We start from the raw sequence: 18,972 nt of genomic DNA, 5'->3' as shown, positions 1-18,972 counted from the left end.
CTCATATTCTTTAGACGAATTATTCCACAATTCGCATTCGATATTTGATTTCAGCGACTAAACACCGATGGTGCTCTCACACCCGCAACGATTTTAACCCGTATCGTGTTGCGGTTTCTAACATCAAGCGATTTCGTTTGCTCGCTGTTGCGTGTTGCATCATGTTGCAACTGAGCAGCTGGGAGACGACGAAATTCTGTTCATGCTGTTTGATTGAATCGACTTCATATCAGTTCTGCATAGTCGAACTAACTGCCTTTGTGAATGCTTTCTAACAGGGCAGTTATTCAAAATCGGTTATGCTGATCGCAGCTTTTGTGCTGTCCCAAATGTGGGGGTATCAACTAAATAAGGTAAAATTAGACAACTACAACAATTTGATTGCTAGGATCCAGCAAAGAATGTTTGCTTGTGTTGATGCCTGAAAATTTTCAACTTTCGACTTGTTTATTTGCCTTGGAAAAGGCATTTTGCTGTTCAAAATCGGTTACTGATCGCCAGCCTTTGTGCTGCTCTCATAGTGGGGGAATTAAGATACACGGACAACATGCAATGTGGAAGCTATTCCATATTCAATGACTTGTTTATTTGCCTTGAAAAAGGCATTTTGCTGTTTAAAACTAGATTTGCTGATGGTAATTATTATGCTGCCCCAGCAGTGGGGGGATAATGGGATAACGGACGGTCCAGCCAGCTTACCTTCCGACTAATGAATGTAGCTGATTTTACCAGGAACACTCTTTTATAGCCGAAAGTTGCTACGAAATAGGCCACGCCTTTCTGTTCAGTTTTCACGTTCTGTAATTTTCTTTAGACGAATTATTCCACAATTCGCATTTGATTTTTATATCCAGCGAATAAACACCGATGGTGCTCTCACGCACGCAACGATTTCAACCCGTTTCGTATTACGGCTTGTAATCAAGCAAAAGATTTCGTTTGTTGCGTGTTGCATCATGCTGCAACTAAGCAGCTGGAAGACGACGAAATTCTCTCCATGCTGATTGATTGAATCGACTTCATATCAGTTGTGCATAGTCGAATTAACTGCCTTTGAAAAGGCGTTCAAACAGCGCAGTTTGTTGCCTAAAATCGGTTATGCTGATCGCAGCCTCTGTGCTGCCCCAACAGTGGGGAGGATTAGGTAAATAAATAAAGTATTTTGTTTACCGCGATAGAATTTGATTGCTAGAATCCAGCACAGTATGATTGTGTTGTTGCCAAAAATTATTAACCTTCAATTATTTGATTATTCGCCTTGAGAAAGGCATTTCGCTGTTCAAACTCTGTAAAAGCTGTTTCCGCATTCAGTAAATAAGACGGCCGCGACAGATTGTGTTTTCTTGGATTCAGCACAGAATGTGCTGTTGCCAAGATAAAGCAAAACTTTATTGCGGGCAGCAGGCCTAAGCCCTTAACTGGCAAATCGAGACGTTTGGTGCTACCTCGCTGCTACTGTGTACTGTGATTTGTTTACTGGCGCAACCCGCTACTGCAGCTAACTAGTTATACTATTCTGTCGACCTTTTTAGGGAAACCAATCAGAGAACGTAATTTTCGTTTAAACAAGGCTTGACAATTATCAATAGTACAATAGTTTGCATAATCAATCAACAATTTTCTACATTTGGGTGAATGCGTGTATAACTTTCCAAACAATTGATGCAAAAATGAAGGAAATCGGTTGAAAACAAACCGATTTATAAGCATTTTAAAAGAGATATATTTCGTCCCCTTTTCGTTAATAGTTTTCCTATTTACATCCCTATGTGGTAGGCTAAAGAAAAACGTAGTTCTACGTCAAAAATTCAGCCGGCCAGCACGCATGTTTGCTCTTCGAATGCTATTGAATTTATTTCAGCAGTGGAGACTGCGCTCACGCTGAAAAAAATTCATTCAAATCAAATAAATTTTGGTTTGTTTTAATAAACAGTTTGGATTGTTTTCTGACCAATAAAATGGGCAGTTTATTTTAATAAAAGCATCTTATTAATTCAATAAAATCGTTTGCTTGAAACAAATGAACAGATTTTATCAGAATAATACGACATTTCATTGATTCCAATATAGGCTTTTATTAAATTTAACAGGGACGTCTGCTTAATCTAACCAAACCTTTCGTTCAATCAAATAATTTTTTTATTGTTTTCAAGATGATAATGAATTTGCAGGATCAAAAGCCTAATTTGAACTTAACCCAACTTAATCAATTCTCTTCCTGGCTATTATATTGATTTTCGAAATTGATCTCAGTGTTCACAAAACCGAATACCGTAAATCGTAATAATTCCAACCCTAGAAAACCTCTAAACAATGCTTAAAAATTCCAAAATCAATTTCAGTTGACTTAATTCGAAATTACCGAACAGTTAGACAGATTGTAAGGCTGAAATGCCAGGAGATGAAATGATCAATGGAGGTTGAAAGGATCGAACTGCCTAGAAAGTGCACACTAAAGAATGTTTATTTTTTTTTCTTCACCTATCGTTTATTTGACACGGCACAAATACAATCAATTGTTTAACGACGTCAATTATATCTGATGACTTAAAATCTTTAAGCAAATTTTTTATCCTCGCTGCCAACTACGAGCTGAAATTAAGTCTATCTTAAAACTAGCATATATTTTTCAATTAATGTTTTGTAGTTGAATGGTCGTCTGATGATCGTCGAATGGCCATGAATATGCAGCATGTATGGATTTGTTCTGCTAAGCCACGATTTTATGAGCTGGGACAGGGGCTTGTAATCCTCGGGTCCTGGAAGTATTGTGCGGGGTTCAGTTGCTGGTTATGGTTCGTTGTTGTTGTTCGCTGTTGTTCAAGCCAAGATATCACGAATGGCCTCGGGTTCTCAGGTCCTGGCGGCTTCGTGTGGGGTTCGGTTGATGATTCCAAAATCGAGGTCTATGACGTGTTCTTGCCGTTTTGTTGACGAGGATTGATTAAAGCAGGGACAGACGGAGACTGAACAGGAAGGACAGGGTCGGGTGGGTTCGGAGACGGGGGATCGGGGGCTAAGGGATCCACATCCATTGCGCTGAAACTAGCGCAACAGTACAGTGGCAAAGAAACACGTACCTCTTCTTCTTTGTTGTCTTCAATAGAACAATCACCGAGTCTTTCGGTGCTGGAACGGGCAGCTGCGCAGCGACACCACTAAAGCACAATAGCAGGATGACCTTCACTGCGGATTATCAGATTATCTTCACACCGCACTTCGCACTCTTTGAAACGCGACCGGGTAAGCAATGCCTTATTCGATTTTTTCTACACAATATCGGTTTTATAGCGAGAAAACCACTTAATGCGTCCGTTATTGCCGAGCGTTCGGGACGGAATGAAAAGAATGTTTAGCAGAGACAATAAAATTGGTAATTGTTTCGATAAAAAACACGATAGATACAAACAAACCATTTTGATTAAAACTTATGTGGTGTTTCGGAATTATTTCAAACTATGTCGTTGGTTTGTTTTTACAAAATGTCCTTATTGAAATAAATCGTTCCTTCGATTGAAACAAACCAAATCGTTGAATTGATTAACAATAAAACATTTTATTGATTCAACCCAGAGAGTTTTTTCTGCGTGCTATACTTCTGTGTAGAGTGATTCATCACTTTTGTTTCGCTCAGTTGTGGTGTAAGAACAGCTGAGTATAAATTTTTTCGCAAGCCGCAGAAACACAGCAAAAAGCAGAATAAAGAAAGTTGGTGCAAAAATTTGCCACACACAGCGCTCATGCTGCGCAACAAGTGAACGATGAATATTCACTCTTCTCTTTCCACATATTAAGGAGAATAGCATGCGTGATCTCCGGCCACAGTTCTGAAATTCTGATATTTCCCTTACTACTTTCTTTAGACAGTTTAGAAAAACATATTGGCGACAGTGACTCTTCGGCATAGCATGTTGGTGGTGTTTCTGTCGGTAACTTTTTTGTTGCAAAACGGACCGTGTCCTTTATTTATTAGCGTTCATGACATGTAAAACCATTTCTTGATGTTTGAATTGCAATACAAAAATATTGCAATACAAAAATATATTCCAACAAATAGAGATCACGTTATAAATTCAATAGTAATCAGATTTAGAATTCAAACATATTTCGCAGTAAATATTTCGATTTCTTTCGATCTCACACAGCAAACGATGACATGGATCAAACCTTCGACAGTCGTGTATACAAAAGCGCATCTTACACACCTACAGAAATTACATCACTAGTATCAATTTGCTTTGAGACACGTCAGGATTCCAAATATACTTTGAACTGTGGTGTAGTAGAGTACGTTCAGTTGCAATTCATAGTAAAAAACCTAATTCTCTTCCTCTTTTTGCTACTGCCGATGAAAACCAAATGCTGCCCAGAACGTAAATGTACAAGTGAATTTGGAAGCTCTGTTCAACTTTTCGCAACTCATAGAATTTATTAATGAGAATAACAAGATGGAGAGTAGAGTAGGAAAATATAATTACAATTATTGGATTAACATTCAACAACTCACCAAAAAAGGATGGTAGTTTGAGAAATAACAACTGACATATACTGCCCAGAATTGGTAAAATACCCTTTTTTTCTGTTCAAGTTTGTGGTAATTTTGCAGTGGTTTTGTAACCTATCTGCAATTATTTTGTGCTTAATTCTGGGTCGTTCCATACTTTGCAGCAACTTGATTACTAAAAGCGTACATGCTTTGCTGGCCGACGAACGAATTAGAGATGTCCAGCTTCTTCTGTCTTGGTCAGTCGTTTTCCAGTCATCTCGTACACCAGCTGATCGTGCATCTTCTTCCACCGCGCGCATCCACCGAGTGGCCTACCCGCTCAAATATTCCGAGCACTCGTCGATCAGCTTCCTTCATGCTTCATGTCCGAAAGGGGCAATCGGGAGGATCAGCATCCTATACTGCGCTAGTTAAGTGCGAGTTTGCGGTATACACCTCCATGGCCTTTCTCCGCAATGGTAAGAAGCCAACTCCGGCCAAAACAGAACGGAGCCATTGTGTTGCTTGAGGAAAGGTAACAGATTTTTTTCAAGCACTCCTGCATATAAATTTGCTGCTTCAAACCACAGGAACAGATGGCCTGCCACACGAGATATTACTTTGCAAACTTCGACACTCTTTTCGTGTTTGTTGTGGCCTTCGGATTTCGATTTATCCCCCAATCCTGTCTTCCTGGCAGTCGACAAAGGTTCTCCCAACACTTTTATTTCGTTGGTTGATTTGGCCACATACAACAATTTTGTCAACTTGGTGTGCGAGTAGCTCTGATTTTTGCGTTGCGCGTGCAAAATTTTGATATCGTTGCTTCGACGCCATTTTCACAACTTAAGAGCAAATCAAAATCAAACATAAAGCATGATACTTTACACACACATCTTTGAAATGAGAGGCGTGCAGGTTTTTTGATACACGTTGAAAACAATACAGCAAATTGAAGTTGATTAATTGGTCCAGTAACATATTCAATTTAAGCTTTATTAGTCTAGGTATTAGTGGTATTTAGTGAGAGATAAACCTATTTCACGGGCATTCAGCCTACTTTTTTTCAATCACTTGGATTAAATATAGAACTACGGTCACATATTTTATAATTGCAAGGTACGAATACTTGATATTGCCTCATGAACGTCTCTATGGCCTTGATAAGAAGTGGGAATGAAACAATTTACTTCGCGCTAGTGTATTTGGTAACAGCTTTAGTTTCAGATCCAGCGTACTAAGCTCTCCTGATAACAGTAATGAACCTACTGCTTTGCGGATGTGTGAACCTACTGCTTTGCCGCTTGTATTCGATGCCATCTTAACGATATGCTCGTTGACGGATGTCCCTTAAGCTGGAAGTACAGAGTCAGCAGAACAAAGAGTTAATAGCATGAAAATTTAGTGCTCATTCGATGCTCATTTAATGCCATATCGCCAAATTTAATGCTCCATCATTTCTTTGAAAAATGCTCTTTTTGAATGACTTCAAGTCAATTAAACAACGCTTCTCTTCAAGGTTAGCAATTATTACAAAATACTTGCAAAAAGTGTGCAAGCGATACAAAACAAAAGTAATTAGAAAAACCGAGTTATACGTCCTGCGGTGGCTTAAGAAAATAGCTAGCAGACAATATACGAAAATAGCATTTTTAGCTACAAAACAGTTCTATAACGGTCAAAAACATTTAATGCTCATTAAATGCTCTTGAAAAAACCCAATTTTCATGATAATTTTATTGATTTTTTCAAATTTTTCCTAAAATAAAAGTGACCAAATAGTACCCAACAAATCGAAAAAAGGGACAACCAGGTGCTAGAAAATAGCCAGCGAAGTTATTGTTATTGAACAGGGTACGAAATAAGGGATTGGGCGATCTACAGGGAATGAACAATCTTCAGGATCGATTCAGCTGAGCGTTCTCAAGATCGATCCATCTAAAAAATCGGATCTGCAGGAACTATGACTGTTGAACCGATCTTTCAAAGCACTTTTTTGTGGCCGGCGCTGTGAAATTCACTGAACCAAGCAGCATTTTTTTGACGTAGAATACGTCTTACGACATTATATACAGGGGTCCAATAAAAAGCAAAGCCTTGGTGCTACATTCCGATTCGGAACTCGACCTTCTGTTTATTATACACAGACTTCGTAGCCAACTGTTAAGTGTACAGGACAATTGCGGGGCTAGTGCTACGATCCTACTGACACTAACAGTCTCTCCCGAGCCGAGAGTCGAACCTACGACGACTGGCTTGTTAGGCCAGCATCGTACATCGAGACCAGCTGGGAGGGTCCAACTCCCAGCGAGCAACTCGCCTCGCCTCCAGTCACTGACGGAGGAGCAAAATGTTGAATTAGAGAATGCGAGTGGAACATGTTTGGTGACAGCTGAGTTGTACAGTTTCGCAGACCAGCTGCTTGTCCAAAATTCAGCAATTTGCAATATTTAAATTGGTCAGGCGAATCGAATGTGCACTAAATTTTCATGCTATTAACTTTTTGTTCTGCTGACTTTGTACTTCCAGCTTAAGGGACATTTGCTAGAGATAAAAAACGGGAATCATCCAGCGTCATTTGCAGTTGGCAATCCGCAATGACAAGGAACTGCACAAAATTTTAGACGGCGTCATTATTGTCCAGGCAGATGTTCTGCCGAACATCCAAGCTGATTCCTAGCTTTGTCAAAATAAAAACCAGCCGTCTTTTTAAAAACAACGACATGACAATATGTCGAAGCAGTGAAAATGATTTTTTTCTTCTAATTGAAATTTGAAACTTTACATATTCATCAAAATTATTCAGTTCCACCAACACTGTTTTGTTTTGGCGGTGAAGTGGTAGTCAACCTGTAACTGTATTTCGGCAATCTTTAACGTTATTTTTGAATGACTTCAAGTCAATTAAACAACGCTTCTCTTCAAGGTTAGCAATTATTACAAAATACTTGCAAAAAGTGTGCAAGCGATACAAAACAAAAGTAATTAGAAAAACCGAGTTATACGTCCTGCGGTGGTGTAACGGAAACGCATTCTAGTCCCAGTATGGTCCAATTTTTCAAAATTTTCTAATTAACGATTTCCCCAGTTAGTTATTTGAAGCTTAATGTGAAATCATTTTCTTTTCTAGCCTTTAGAAGTGAAAACAATTGTTCTGCAAAAAAACTGTTCTGGGTTTTTATATTTAGTCCTTGATTTCCCGGCCCTTGATACTGATATTACAGTGATCTTCAGCGTCAATTTGTCAGTAATTTTAAGCTCTTTAAGGAAAATATTTTAGTCCTGCATAGCTTTGTTTTTTGCTTAGTTCGCATTATCTTCTTGATGATTTTTTAGTCTTAGGATGCATTTTGCAGTATTTTTTACCTTTATTCAGGATGAGTTTTTTTCTTTTCAATTTATTTTTCAGTTAACTTTATGCTTCATTTGAATCAGTTTCTTTTCTACTTTGATTGGTCAAGTTTACAGGCGTTTACAGTAATTTCGATCTGTTTATTAATTGGCCTGTTTCTACTTTGGATCATTTTTCTCTTTTGGCCTTTTTTGCTTTCAGAAGCGCTTTGCAATGTTTTATAGCTTTATTTAAGAACATTATTTCATGGTAAATCCGAATGGCAATTTATTACATAGACGTTAAGCTATGCAAGAATAAACCATATTATGTGAAACATAAAATAACAGTTTAGGTGAATTTGACGACTTGTGCTATTTAACATTGGCTGCGCAATTTCCAAGACTGAAATACGGCAGTTCAAGAAACTTTCAATAAACGCTTGTACACATATTCAAAACATGCCCTCTTTCGAACAATCCGAAACTCTTTCCGCTAATCTGCAAAGTTTTTAACATAGCACAACACTATCGAGAGATTTATAGCATCTTGGGGGGGAAAGCAGCCCGGAAATCCCTGACGTTAGCAACAGGACAGAAAAAAAGCTCCGAACCAGGGAAAACATGAAAATGTAATCTTCTTCCTTCTTCTGTATACGCGGCAGGGAAAAGGGACATCCGAGCCAAACAACCACTCTAAAAGTGTATAAATCTTCCTGGGTGCTCCCCGACTAAACAGTGCGCTAGTAAGTACTTTTCACACTTCACTATTCCTTTCGCTGGGCATCCGGAAGAGGAGCTGTGCGAGCAGGCAGCTGCCGCCAGACTCGCTTTAGGGCCGTATCACAGTCTACAGTCTGCTCTCAGCAAGGTTGCCAAATCTATTTTTAAGAGACTTCATGTGGTTAGATACAAACACGTTTTTGATTACAGATTTTTGACAGACAATCTATTATTCGCAGATAAAAAATACTGATTCTCGTTTTGGAACAAGTTTGTTCAATTTCGTTATAATTTCCTGTAAAAGCCTTGTGCATAGAGATTTGAACAGCTTATTACTGTTTATAATTAAATCCAAGAATATGCTTAATATATAAATACATCAAACAGATAAATCAAACAAAAAATCTGTCATCCCTGGCGCTCAGCAGCTGCCTAATCCAGGGTTACACTCCTTCACTACAGTTAATTTTCTCAAACGGAGCGATTGGAGGAAATGTCAACACAAGAACCATCGACGACGACTTTCGCACGATCCGATATGATAGATCGAGGTCAAAGCCGCAATGTGCAGCACCGCATTTATCGGTGTCAATCGTGGCAACATGCAATATTTTTGCTTCCGCTCTTTCCCTGTGCCCAACACTGCATTATCTCTCGGCGGTCTCCGGTGCAAACCCGCACAGTTGGAGTTCGTGCATCGGCGTACCCGCCGGGCGACTTAATGACGCGGCGGCGGCGTTGGCGATGGCGGTGAAGTTAAACAATAAAGGGCTATTCCCACTGCTTCCGTTCCGGGACCGGGCCGTGGCTATTCCGCGTGTCGTCCGGGCTCGTTTGAGATTGATTGCATGCGTTCTTATGAACGCATTCACACCGACGCGCCGTGCCCAGACCGGGGCAGCGTTGAGTTGCCGTCGTGCTGCCGCAGTGCGAAAGAAAAACTATCGTTGCCGACGATACTTTGTGTTGGCCGGAGAGTGCACGGAAGGCACTCGGGTGGATGCGTGTATGTTGTAGTGACATATTTCGTGCGGAGTGAGCTGCGGTATGAAAAAAAGAGAAAGACGTTCTTTCACATACACACATCAACATTTCTCAGCCAGAGCGCAGCGCGGTCACGGTTCAAGCACGGCGCAGTGTGAATGCACGAAAAGTCCCGGACGAGCCCGGTCCCGGCCCGGTCCCTGAACGGAAGCAGTGGGAATAGCCCTTAAATGACAGTGAACGTACACAAAGTCGAAGTCCGACCGGCATGCTGACTTGTTGGGTATCATAAAACACACTGTAAAGTTGTGTTCGTGCGATTGTTTGTGCGTGTATATAAATACAATTAGACATTAATGAAAATGTACTGAGCTCTCAGGGTAAGCGGGGTGCGAGGGGCGGCCAAGAATATACCGACCGACACCGGCTCTGGGTTGTTTATATTTGCGCTCCGGGTTCATAAATACACATATGCGTTATTTCGCAAGCCGGCATTCATGCACTTCTATAGGCTGCAGTTGTAACGTGGGACTGATAATACTGCGGACGCGTGGAAGGTTTTGCGTGGAAGTTAAAGAAGCACTCGTTGTTTGATAACAACAACTGCGACGGCCAAGCTGGAGCTGGAGCTGAAGCTGGAAACCATAATCAGTCATCGTTGGCCATTTGGGGTTAAATTATTCACGCTATAATTGACGCGGACCATGGCCAGCGGCGTCGCACCCTGACCCAATTTCCCCGTCTCCCGAGGCGCAGAGGATCTTTCACCTCGTGAACTTCGAGTTGACCCCGACTCGCGTCGAAACCGCGGTTTACGGGCTTCTCCGTATTCGTCGTGTTTCGCAAACAGCGAACAACAGGTTGTGGAACAGTTCATAACGGATGCCGCCAATTTCGCGCCATTTTGCACTCGTTAAGTCAATTTGACGCGACGGCGGGGCGGTGGGGGCAGCAGCGGAGTTGTGTTCGCAATGTATCGTGGTTTTAATTTACTTTTTTTTTTGTGAATGGCTCCTCTTATCGACTGATTGGATGGAGTTGGTCGCGTTCAAATTTGCCACGAAAATGGACACGTTGCTGTTACTTTCTGAAGCACATCGATATCGCATCGATCTCGCGAAACCTGCTCATATCTCATGTCGTGTCAATTTTTCAACTTACATTCATTGCCGATGGAAACCGCTTATTATTGTGCCGAAAAAGCAAGCCACCCAACGCGAGTTGCCGGGTCCGAATAGAGTAGAGTACGCCTTTGGCGTTGCTGTCGCAAAAATGCAGCTCTCAAGCTGCCGCACCGCTCATTCATAGAGATATTAACACTCTTTGGAGAGGTTTTACCAATTCACTTGAGCTTTCTACGTTTTGACTTATAAAATTTTCTCCATTATGTGTTGCATTATCAAAAGCTCCTTTTGTATCAAGAAATTCTGATAGAGAAAATTTCCATAGTCGAAATTTAATATTTGATTTGATATTTTTATAAGCAAATGGAAACTTATTCAATGGATTGATATAAGCTTGGACCTCACCAGTGTCAATCGAACATGAAACTGAAAATTATTTTGACGTGGGACTACGTCTTTGTTTACTATACGAAGATGCATTCTGTTAAATTTGAAATGAAACTGCCAAATGTTGCGTCAGATTGCAAACGTTAGTAACAGCATAACCACATGATGGATAACAATAACCAATATGTTTTTGGATAGATAAAATGTAGAACAATTTTGTAATATGCTAGTTATCACTCTTATTTCATTGCTAAGCGGTAAAATTGATGAAAAATTTCAATGACAAATTTACGCGAATAATGAACCAATTACATGTGAGCATTCCTAGCACAGACGACGTAAATGGACACCATCCGTTTCCTGTGATATTCTCTGTATCAATATCGAAATAAAAATTGATAGATTGATCCCCTTCCCAATAGGTCAATTTATTTTTGCTTCCATGAGCTTAGACTAATATGATGTCTCGAAGGTAAAAGTTTTCCGAAAAGTTTGAAACGATCCCAATCTTAAACAATTTCTAAACCTGCTTTCAGAACCTAATAAAAACTGATGTCTTGAATGAAAACATGCCGCTAAAAGCAACAGTACCAGTGGAGTCAAGAACCACAGGTCTCTCGTCGTCTATGATTGCAGCGGTACTCTTCTATTCGTACATTTCAGCGGTACGCTTCTATTCGTACTACGGCGGCACTATTCGTATTGCACTGGTACACTTTTGTGCGTACGTTTCGTTCTATTCGTGTTCAATCGAGGAAAAATTGCAATGCTGCTGTTGATGGTGATTGAAAGTTTATCTCATAAATATGATTACCATAAATTACTCAACAAGAACTGTAAATTTTTGCAACGGATATTTATTTAATTTTATCTTCGATATTCACTAAATAATCGTGACCGGATAGTATCGAAAGAGTAAATTCCCAAATATACACATCCAGAGAAGAGTAAGAGCCTGCGAATGCTTGTCAATATTTTGTTCATTTACTAAGATTCATTCAGAATCTCTTTTTACATTTCCAAATTGTTATATTATTCTAAGCTTTTCCATAATAAACGTATATAAGTTTTCTTCGTTATACAGCGAATGTAGTTGTAGCGAATGAAACAAATTGTCAAGAAAAAAACAAAAATGTAATTTTTGATTGCTACGATTTTTTGCTGGAACTTATCAATAATTTTGTTTAACATATTATTTTATGTTTGCCAATTAATGAACCTTTGTAAGGGCTTCCATATTATTTTGAAAGTAAGATCTATATTATAGATTTGATTTAATCAGAGTCATATAAGGCAAACACCATTCATTATAACGTAAGTATTATTGGATTTGGTTTTTGGGGATATAGAGTTAGTTCTGACTTTGACGCATTACGAAAAATTCTTGGTACTTCTTCAACAGGTACGATATGCTTGTTCCTTGTCAAATATATGCTGTTTGCACAAAAAAAATACTACAGGCATAATATCGCCAAATATAAACGCTATTCTTTCGAGTGTTGTTGAATATATTTCAAAAATTGATTTCCAAGGGAGGCTGAAAATAAAAATACGTACAGTCGCTGAGCAAACACATTGATTCTGTTTGCAGACTCTGTATATTTTGTAACAAAAAGTCCCACGTCACCATTTCATACAACCCTAGGGCTGTATACCTTGTAGTATTTCCATTAAAACTCAGTGTTAATTGAGGTTCTATGATAAAAGTACCGTCTAACTTTCTCAGTCGTCCTGGGGTTTTGGCAGCTTTTTGCAACTTTTCTTTATTTAAAAAGTTGTCTGAATAATCTTCAAGGTACGTCTAGGGTTTCATTCCACCAAAACGTGTCTTTGTTTGACAACCGCGTCTTAATTGGCCCGCTCTCTTGAAACGCAGCAAGGAGTTTACTTACAAGTACTGTTTGGATCAAAACTTTGAACACTTCAGAATAAAAATCGAATTATCATAGCTAGTACAATAAAAAGTATGATTATTATATACCGGTCGGTTCTTTGGAATGTCTCTTATCCAGTGATGTGTATTTCTACACTTTGGGACCACTTCCAGGAAATTAGTAAGCGTTGAAAGAAGTGACAGTCAAATTTAGCCGGTTTGCCTATCTACCTCTTAGCGATTACGTTGCAGTTGAATTTGAATCATAGCCGAATTCTGAGTTCTTCTTATTTTCATGTACAAAATATCTTCGAAGCTTCATAAATAACACTTGATTGCAACAAAAATGAAATAACCAACATGATAAACGTTCAGGATCGATGAGAAAACTCATTTTTTATTGTTATTTTTCAGTGAAAGGTGTTACTAGCTTAAGTGTTCAAAGTATGATGCAGAACGGTACATTAGATTTTAACTTTTTTCTAGCTCTCGTCTTTGTCTGAATTAGAGATTTCCAAGAGTTCGCTGTAACAGAGGCCTCAGTAAATTAGACCCAGAATTTTCCCTGCTTACAATTCATCTAACTGCGTCACAAGACCTATTCCCGTGTGATGTGGCGAAAAACGGTCAAAAGTAATGTTATTAATTAATAAACTTTATATGATTCCTGATAATTCTTCACAAATTGAATGCAAATATTGGAAATAATGATACTGCACACAGTGCAACGTTCCATACACAAAAATAAAAAAATGAAGTTTCTTTTGAACCAATTCTATCTGGTGATATGTTGATACATATTTGCTCTTTTACAAAATCTTCTTATATTTCAAATTAACTTTTTTAATACTCTTTCTTTTCAAGTAAAACCCAGAATGGCAACGGTAGAGGTTTGTAACTACTATACTTCACATATTATTAATGAATAATATTGTAGTGAACGTGAAAGTTAAAGGCTTCTTTATGCTTAGAGACAAAAGGCAATTTCGATTTGGGATCGATCTTCAAAAAAGTACCCCGGGGAAACCTCTCTGAATCTAACTTTTTCTTTTTATTTAGAACTAGCTGACCCGGCAAACTTCGTACCGCCGCCTTGAGTTTTATTGACTGTTGTATTGCAAAAACTGAAATATCTAACTGCTGCTAAAAAACATACCTACGATATGTTTCGGCTCTGATTTGTTTTTAGTTTTTTTTTTCAATCCTGCGCTCGTAAAATTCTACGTTTTTATTTCATTGAACATTATGAAGCACCTTGCAACCATAATCAAATCATTTCAATACATTTCTGAAAATAAACAGTCATTCTTTTAAATATTCTGAAGGAAATTATTACATTATTTTTTCAATTATTCAAAAGCTTGGCTTAATGCAAATATAGTAACACCCTTCTGCCTAGCCAATCTCACTGGAACAGATTTTATAAAAAACTTCAGAATTCTAAATAATTCAAGCTTAAAATTCGGAATATACGAAACATGTGAAAGTGGTCAAGGCGGTCCTAGCCACTAAATTCTATATATTCCACAATGTCGGGGTCAGGTTCACGTGAATATGCGACATAGAGCTGTCCATGTGAGAAGCATGAATACTCGGAGTTTATGCCACAAATTTTCAGTGACTGTCCTTGGGTTTTATCAATAGTCATCGCGAATGCGTGACGCACAGGAAATTGCAGACGTTTAAAATTTAACGGCAAATCGGTAGGAGTAATCGAGATACGCGGGATTATTACGACTTCTCCTTTGTAGTTTCCTGTCAGAATTGTCGCTTCAAAGACATTTGCCATCGGGTAGTGGCAGCAATGCATCTGTTCGGTGTTAAATTTGACCTTGAATCTATAAAGTAGTTGTATTTGAAAATATTTGAACAAAAAACACTTCGACCACAGCAGCAATTTGTCAAAGTCAACTGGAAGATATGCAAGAATCAGTTTGATCATGTAGATTAGGGAACATTCCTTTTATAAAATACCCTTAGCGGCATCTTCGTTAGAAAGCATTCCCACTACATATGGAAGTAAATTAATCGAAACCAACTGAAATCAGTATGAATACTCCTCAGAATTCTTGCAAAAACACATTATTGTTTTTAATCTATTATGTCTATTACGTACCGACAGTGTTTTCTTCTTTCTTGACAAACAGTCACAGCACAAATTAACAGAAACCGACGTTGAATTTAAGTGGCATCAACAGAAACCAATACGAAAATCGCATAGAACTATTCCATAAAATATTAAAAAATGAAGGCTATCGTTTAAGTACGCCCCGGTGAAGAAAACTTGTTTCGATTTTTTCCGATCAAAGGCAACAAAAAATCGTTATTCACTAAAACTCACAGAAAATCTCTCAGAATCTCAGAAGGGCGGGAAATATCAAGGGTTGGTTTTTAACGTTTTATAACTTTTCCAGTTGATTTTCGTTATTGCCATGGCATAGTGACAATATGGTTTTGTCCTGAACAAAAATTCTCGCAAAACCTAATGGCCAACCATTTTTCGGGTATCTTTTTTTTTTCAATCATACATGATACCAATTGTTTTTTTTTTTTTTTTAAGGGGGGATTTGTTAGTAGCTTAAGTATTTATGATAAATATTAGTAAATAATGAGTATGTGTGTCCAATCACAAATGGTGACTTCTCAACACTGTTAGAAATTTGTAATTTTAACTGTTAGGATTTGTTTGCTTTCGCAATTAGGACTTATCATTCGTAGGGATTTAAACCTACTTGTCAGGAAAGGGGAAGTAAACTTACAACTAACTTAATTGCTAACTTATTGGCTATAAAGAGAGCTTATCGTAGCAATTGAGGATTGCAACGATTTTTGTCGAAAATTGTTAATAATTTTATTTGACATAGCTTCTAATGGTTCAACACCAGTAAGTCTATGTAATTCGAGTGTACCAAACCAAGGAGGACGCTTCAAAATCATTTTCAGAATTTTATTCTGAATCCTTTGGAGCGTTTTCTTCCTTGTTGAACAGCAACTTGACCAGATCGGTACAGCATAAAGCATTGCTGGTTTAAAAATTTGTTTGTAAATCAAAAGTTTGTTCTTTAAACAAAGTTTAGAATTCCTGTTAATGAGAGGATATAAACATCTCGTATATTTGATGCACTTGGCTTGTATACTCTCAATGTGCTCTTTGAAAATAAGTTTTTTATCATAAATTAGTCCCAAGTACTTAACCTTGTCGGACCAACTTAAAATAACCCCATTCATCTTGACAACGTGATTATTGTTTGGCTTGAGGAAAGAAGCCCTAGGCTTATGCGGAAAAATTATCATTTGAGTTTTAGAAGCATTGGAAGAGATTTTCCACTTTTGCAAGTAGGAAGAAAAAATATCTAAACTTTTCTGCAATCGACTGCATATGACACGAAGACTTTTTCCTTTTACGGAAATGCTTGTGTCATCGCAGAACAATGACTTTGTGCACCCTGGAGGCAAATCAGGAAGATCTGAAGTGAATATGTTGTACAGGACTGGACCCAAGACTGAACCTTGAGGCACACCTGCTCTGACAGGAAATCTATCAGATTTTGAATTCTGATAGACAACCTGCAGAGTTCGATCAGTAAGATAATTTTTTAAAATTTTGATTAGGAAAATTGGAAAATTAAAAGTTTGCAATTTCGCAATCAAACCTTTATGCCAAACACTGTCGAATGCTTTTTCTATGTCTAAAAGAGCAGCTCCAGTGGAATAACCTTCAGATTTGTTAGCTCGTATCATATTAGTAACTCTGAGCAATTGATGAGTTGTGGAATGCCCATGGCGAAATCCAAACTGTTCATTTGCAAAAATTGAATTTTCGTTGATGTGTGACATCATTCTGTTAAGAATAACTCTCTCAAACAGTTTACTTATTGAAGAAAGCAAACTGATTGGTCGATAACTTGAAACTTCAGCTGGCTTCTTATCCGGTTTTAAAATGGGAGTAATTTTTGCATTTTTTCATAATTTGGGAAAATATGCAATTTTGAAGCAGCAATTGAAAATTTTCACTAAAAAATCCGTTGTGCTCTCAGGGAGATGTTTGATTAGTATATTAAAGATTCCATCGTCACCAGGTGCTTTCATATTTTTGAAATTTTTAATAATTGATTTAATCTCATTCAAGTTAGTTTCAATTATTTCTGCAGGTAAAAAATTCTGGGAAGAAATTAAATCAAATTGACGTGTGACTTCATTTTCAATTGGACTCACAAAATTCAAATTTTAGTTATGAACACTCTCAAACTGCTGAGCAAGTCTTTGAGCCTTTTGTTCATTGGATACAAGAAAACGTTCACCATCTTTTAAAACTGGAATAGGGTTTGAAGGTTTCTTAAGAATCTTCGACAGCTTCCAAAATGGTTTTGAATATGGTTTCAATTTTTCAACTTTAGTCTCAAAATTTTGATTTCTAAGAAGAGTAAATCTATGTTTAATCTCTTTCTGTAAATCTTTATAAATAGTTTTAAAAACAGGGTGACGAGAACGTTGATATTGACGTCTGCGGACTTTTTTCAAACGAATTAGAAGTTGAAGATTTTCGTCAATTATTGGTGAATCAAATTTCACTTGAGCCTTTGGAACAGAATCATTCCTGGCATCAACAATTGCACATTTTAATGCTTCCAAAGCGGAATCAATATTCACTTCGTTTTGCAAATCAAGCTCATTATTGAAATTTCTCTCAATATAATTTTTGTATCTTTCCCAATTAGCTTTGTTATAATTAAAAACAGAGCTCATAGGGTTTAAAACTGATTCATGTGATAAAGAAAAAGTTATTGGAAGATGGTCAGAATCAAAGTCAGCATGTGTGATCAAATCACTACATACATGACTTTGATCTGTCAGCACCAAATCAATTGTTGAAGGGTTTCTTACAGAAGAAAAGCATGTAGGACTATTCGGAGACAAAATAGAATAGTATCCTGAAGAACAATCATTGAATAAAATTTTGCCATTGGAATTACTTTGAGAATTATTCCATGAACGATGTTTAGCGTTAAAATCGCCGATTATGAAAAATTTCGAACGATTTCTGGTGAGTTTTTGTAAATCACCTTTAAAATAATTTTTGTGCTCGCGTGTGCATTGAAATGGTAAATATGCTGCGGCAATAAATAAAATCCCAAGTTCAGTTTGAACTTCAATTCCCAAAGTTTCAATAACTTTCGTCTCAAGATGGGGAAGAGCACGATGTTTGATTCGGCGATGAATAACAATTGCAACTCCACCGCCGGAACCCTGAATCCTATCATATCTATGAACCACGATGTTAGGTTTCAAAAATGTTTCAGTAATAATTGCAATATGCACATTATTTACTGTTAAAAAATTAAATAGCTCATTCTCATTGGCCTTCAATGAGCGAGCATTCCAATTTAATATTTTAATTGTTTTATTTAAAATCATTGCTAAATTTTAAATTAGAAACAATTTTAATAGTAAAATTTGTGCCTATTTGAATGGCTTCAAACATTGATTTTGCCTGCAACATGGCGTTCATAAGATCGAACATTGCCTGTTGCAAAAAAGAAAGTTTACCTGCCGTAATAGGCCCCAGGCAGTTGACATTAGAAAAAATATTTTCGGCAGCAATATTAGCTGGAGTAATAGGTGTACAATTATTTTCTAGCGTGTTTTGCTTACCCATATTAACGGTCATTTTCGAACTACCAACACTAGGCGGTATAATGTTCGAACTACCTGTAACCTGTGGATAAGTTAAACGGGTATGCAAAGGAGTAGGTAAACTATGCGTCACTGGTACGCTTGGAGAATTTTGTTTTGAAGTTGGTTTTAATTGAGAAATTGAATTTTGTTTACCTTGCCTTGCCTTAACAATTGCTAAACGGACTGGGCATTGATAAAAATTTGACATATGGTTGCCGTTACAATTCGCACAGCGAAAATTTTTACTCTCTTTCACAGGACATGTGTCCTTTTTGTGAGAAGAGTCTCCACAATTAAGACATTTTTGGTCCATGTTACAGAATTTGGAACCATGGCCATAACGTTGGCAAGTACGGCATTGGGTGATATGCTTTTCACCTCCGCCATAC

The sequence above is a fragment of the Wyeomyia smithii genome, chromosome 1 (genome assembly GCF_029784165.1).
Source record: "Wyeomyia smithii strain HCP4-BCI-WySm-NY-G18 chromosome 1, ASM2978416v1, whole genome shotgun sequence".
Taxonomy (NCBI): Eukaryota; Metazoa; Arthropoda; class Insecta; order Diptera; family Culicidae; genus Wyeomyia; species Wyeomyia smithii.
The sequence above is the reverse complement of the archived record's forward strand: the minus strand, read 5'-3'. Positions refer to the sequence as shown.